Genomic DNA, 5551 nt, shown 5'->3' on the forward strand with positions numbered 1-5551 from the left:
TAGATTTGCTAGAATCGTTCTAGGCAATAAAGAACAATGAGAGACATTTACAACGGAAATTGAGTAGGGCGCTTGCAATAATGAGATGTGCAAGAAGGATGAGTCCCGCACACTGTGAAAACAGCGGGAGCTATTCTAAGGCAAGAGAGCCTATGTCTAGATTGGATCTAGACACGTACTCAGTAAGTTTTTGTAATACAAGTGTATGCATTACGAAAGAAAAACAAGTGTGTAGCAAGGTTGAGCAAGGAATTGCTAAAACCTACTAACCAATGCCTATTCATAGGCTTAACATGATGAGTCATGTCATTTCAATTGGATTGAGATGAACAACTACATACAAGATCTAAATTGGATTATAGAATATAAAGTAGTAATCAGGTATTGACTACTCATATGATAATCACATTTATCGTTTGAGTTATCATTAACTCATCTTGTATCTTGTTATATCCAATGGGTTGTAGAGACAATCATAAACCCCATTAAACTGAACTGGATTAACATAGTATTCCCCCTAGTTGCTTATATGAGGTGACGTCTCGAAGTAACTAGAGTGTGATGCGATTGATGGCAAGTTCAAGTGCCATAGAGTCATAAGAGATGACTAGTCAATCACATAGGCAGACTGTGAGGGACACTCTGTCGGGCTAATGACCGCTTATAGAGTTCTGGCAATTTTTATAGCCTGGTCGTGGCGAGAGCTACTATGGTATTCTTATGAGTCGATTCTTTGACTAATGATTGTTCGCCTAAAATGGCACAGTTTCGGAGTGACTTTGATTTATGTTCGGCGGCCTTCGTAATTGGGGTCTAATGGGCATGTTTTGGATCATGATGAGCTATGGCTAATCGAAGGGAAGAGTGCAATGGGAATTGTCCATCCCCGTCAGGGTTATCTTATATCTCAAGGCCACTCGAGGAGTAATGAACTGGAAATGTGTGGCCACGCTCGGAAGGTATCTATGGTAGATAAATTCCGGTGAGACAGTTATTCTCCAGATCGAGGAAACCACTCAAGATATGATCAAATGCAAGTACGACCTGCAAGACACCTTGCATTGAGTGAGAGATAGTAATAGGACAAGAGAATTGGTGACGCACACTTGTCGCGGACAAGTGGGAGATTGTTGGAGTATGTGTCCTCGACAATAATGCGATCACATGTTTAAATCTTACATTAAGAATACACAAGGGATTGTAACATTTTATTGTCAACTGATCCACATTAATCGGTAATGATTGGCTAACTAGAGTTTGACATTACTATCGTGTGACGGCGGTGATCACTTGATCCCTTAAGGTCATACCTTTAGGGAAACATTCTTAATTGATTAATTAATTAATTGTATGTTGATGCAAATTAAATAATTCCATAAAATTGAACAAAAATTTAATTATAAGTGAGAATTATATATCTTATTGTAATGAGATTAAATAAGATTTAATTTAGTAATTAATTTGTTACATTACTAAAGTTGATTGATGTTTGTGAAACATTTGAGATAAGAGAAGTTAGTTAGTTATAATTACAAGATGTTGTAGTTTATATTCACTAGACTTAATGTGACCCATTTTATATACATGTAATTGTGAATTACTTGTCAATTTATTAAATGTAATTTATTTGATTTAAAATGATATTTAATTAGTTAAATATGAATTAAAATCTCTAATGACATGTTACTTGTCACATGTCATACCAAATTACAAATGACAAAAATACAAAGATAAAATAGAATCCATTTTATGTAGGGTGGACCGTTTTTTATGGGTGATTATGGGTGTTTAGTTTTTTGTCTTATTCTTAGCATAAGATGCTTAAAACATAATGATGACCCCTAAACCTAGACCTAGCATGCCTAGTGTTTTGAGAAGACAAAAAGGAAAACCAACCACCCTTCCCCATGAGTCCCAAAAACTGGTGCCCCTTCCATATACTCACATGTTGAGCTTCTTTGATTATGATTCATTCTTTTTCTTTAGGAAAAACTCTCTTATCCTCTTACACATAAAAATGGTTTTATGCCTAATTTGTTCAAAAATCTCTAATATTATTCCACTAATACTAGAAGTAGTATACATATAATATTAGTAATTTTAAGGAAACAAATATTAATTTCTAGTAACTAAATTAATATTTGTATTAAGAAGGATTTCCTTGGTACAATCCTTAAGGAGAAGTTCCTACTATGGAGCTTGAAGATTTGGAGCACTCTTGGAAGATCATCCTATTATGGGTAGCTCAAGAACAAGACTAGGAAGGAGTCTTATCATGTGCCCTTGAAACCGAAATATCACATGGTAAGGAGACGATTTCTTCTTACTAATTTCAAAAGTTTTGCATGCATAAGATCTAGAATTAATTTTATGACTAAATTAATTTGTCACATATTCAATATGTGAACCTTTGAGATTAACGAATCCAACAGTGTGTAGCTGTAGATAATTGTCAGGGAGTTTGAACATGTGTACACTTCGATTCTGAGTAATTTATTTGAGCCGATTAGTTCATTTCCGTCTCATATGTATATCCACGTATGTAATGGTTTAGTTGTATGTGAGAGATTTCACTCTTTTCATGCTTAAAATTTCGTCTTAAGACGGTAACAAATGAACTTAAAACCGTGGTAATGGATTTGTTGAGCAATATTTGCGGGTTGTTTTGATGGGTTCCTTTATGCTAAATGTAACCAATTTTCTTTCTATTGTCTGAAGTACATGTACATGTTTGGATCAGGTCTTTGGTACGGGTGAAATCCGTCTTGGTTTGGCGTAGGAAACCGTCCTAAGACGGTTGGACAGTAGGGATTGGCTATATCTTTTTGTGCTCTGTATTGTGTTGTTTGCTGCAGGCTGTTCTGTGCAGGGGCTGCGGCCAGGCCTTGTAGGCCGTGGCTGAGCCATGTGGGGTGTACGGCCAGGCCGTGGCTGGGCAGGTGCCGGTCATGGCTAGGCCGTAGCATCGGTTAGATTAATTTTGACCGTGAAATACGTGTATTCGGCCTTAATTCATTTAACATCCGTCGCACACTTTTGCATCCTAAATCTTTTTCCCACCGCCCATTTATATTTATATTTCTCACATTAATCATAAATGTTGAATTTATTATTTATTCAAGTCAAAACTTTATGAAATGTCTTCATTTACCTGTAATATGAATTTTTAATCCGTTCATTCTCATTTATTTATCGTATCTCAAATACGAGTGAATTATTCTACTTGTTTAATTAAATTGAGTCATTTATAATTAATGCTTGTTTTGCTTATTATAAATGGTTCATTTCCGTTTATTTTCATTTTTATTCAAGTGACAAGTACTTAAGAAATGAGTCACTAATCCATGTTTACGAGTATAACTGGACTTGGATTGTCTTACTTGATTCATCATTCGCTTATTATATGTATTAGTCTCTTTCCAAGTTGATTCGTATCGCTTGGTTGAGTCGTATTCTTGATAATGCCTTTATGTTGTGCCGTATTGCTTGACTTATCTTTACGCCTCTTTCGGACTGTCCTGCCGATTGTGGGTTTAGCTCATATCTTTCGCCTCTTTTGGACTGTCCTGCCGATTGTGGGTTCTCGATTTCCGATCTGTCTTCAAGTCTTGGATGCGGACCGTTCTGCCGCATATCGAATCGGGAACTGTACTGTCCCGAGAGTCTGGCCAGATTTAGACTGGGACTGAGTCTTGGGAGTTCCATTGTCGTCCTACCAGGGGAATTATATATTGATATATGAGTAGTAAAGGTCTTGGTTGGTTATAGATATTGGTATTTGTCTTTCAAGGCAAGAGTTGTGCCTTGTGTTGTTTGTCTTGTTCCTTTCGGATACTAGGGGTGAGCTATAAGCCCACTAGTTGCGATATGATCGTCGGGTTGATGTTCCCATCCGTTCATATGGTGAGATGCAAGCCATAAGTATGAATGTGACATTAGTAGCCACGTCCCGTGCAATGTTTGCTAAGTGGTTTTCCGAATAATGGCTACGGTTTCTATTCTTGTAATTTGCATTGGTTGATCCCTTACTTAACTGCTTCACATGATTCGGATTCTAATCTCATACGTATGTTGTAATTCCTTGAAATGCGTGCTTTTGCGTAAATGACCGTATCCTTGTGTTTCATATTATTTAATTGTCTCACGTGAATAGTTGAATCTTTATTATGCTAATGTTGGTCTATCTTGTTCCATCTCATTTAATCGCCATGTTTACATATAAACTTGATATTCATATCTTTTGTAAGTATCTTATATGACTTACCTGTTTTAGTTCCTTGTTATGTTGATTTTGACAATTTGTGGCTGGGAGAACCTTCAGTTACTCCCCGCTAACTGTGACGTTTATGTTTACATGAATGACAGGTATTAGTTGGTGCATCTATGGGGTGAAGACATGTGTGAGCTAGCGATCACTTTGGCCTAGTAGTCGGTTTATTAGGATTGTTTAGAATCACCTTTTTTTTTGTATTGTCATTCGAGGGATATATTTTTCCTCACCTTTGACTATAACGTTTGTATAATTTAATCTTTATTTCCGCATTCTTTATTTGTGTTTTAGATTTTTATGAACCCGCGCTTTAAATTTTTAAAAGTCTCAAAATTTTCCGAATTTCCGCTTGAATTTTATAAGTTATATTTTTCCGCTATATCACGGGGTGTCACATGGATGCTTATGTTGGAATATGTGTCCTCCGACAATAATGTGATCACAACTGTTGATCATGATGATCACATGTTTAAATCTCATTTTAAGAATACATGTGGGAAGTAATATTTTACAGTCAACTGGTCCACACATATCGGTAATGATTGGATGACTAGAGTTTGACATTACTGTCGTGCGACGGTGGTGATCAGTTGATCCCCTTAGGTCATACCTAAAGGGTAACACTCTTAATTGATTATTTAATTGATCGTATAACGACACGGGTTAATTAAATTACTTAAAATAGACGGACGATTTTGGAAGTAATATTTACGTGTCTCATTGTAATTTGATTAAATAAGATACGGTCTAAGTAATCGAATTGTTTTATTTCTTAGATGAAATTATTGTTTACGGAAACAATTGAAACTGAATGAATAGTTTATTATAAATACAAGACGTTGTGATTTATAATTGGTAAACCATTTTTGTACAAGTAATTATGAATTACTAAGTCAATTTTGTACATGACGTATTTTTATTAATATGTTGATTTTTAATATGTTAAAAATACATGACAAATTCACATGACTAGTAACATGTGATAATTGACAAATGACAAAACATAAAATGGACCATCCATTTTATGTAAGTGCCGAAAAAATGGAGGGAATACAATGTTTAAATTGTGTTAAATTATTAAGTGGAGAGCATAATGATTATAACTAGTTTGTAGCCATGCAAACCTAGTTTTTCTTGAGAAGAATTACTTGCCCATGCATTGGCTCACTTCTCCTCTCCTCTCCTCTCTCCCCGCCGGTTTTCAAAGGATAATATAGAGAGTTTTTCTCTCTTATTTTATTCATTCATACTTCACATATTATTTCTAGTGTAAGAAATACA

Source organism: Silene latifolia, chromosome 11, assembly GCF_048544455.1.
Source record: "Silene latifolia isolate original U9 population chromosome 11, ASM4854445v1, whole genome shotgun sequence".
Lineage (NCBI taxonomy): Eukaryota > Viridiplantae > Streptophyta > Magnoliopsida > Caryophyllales > Caryophyllaceae > Silene > Silene latifolia.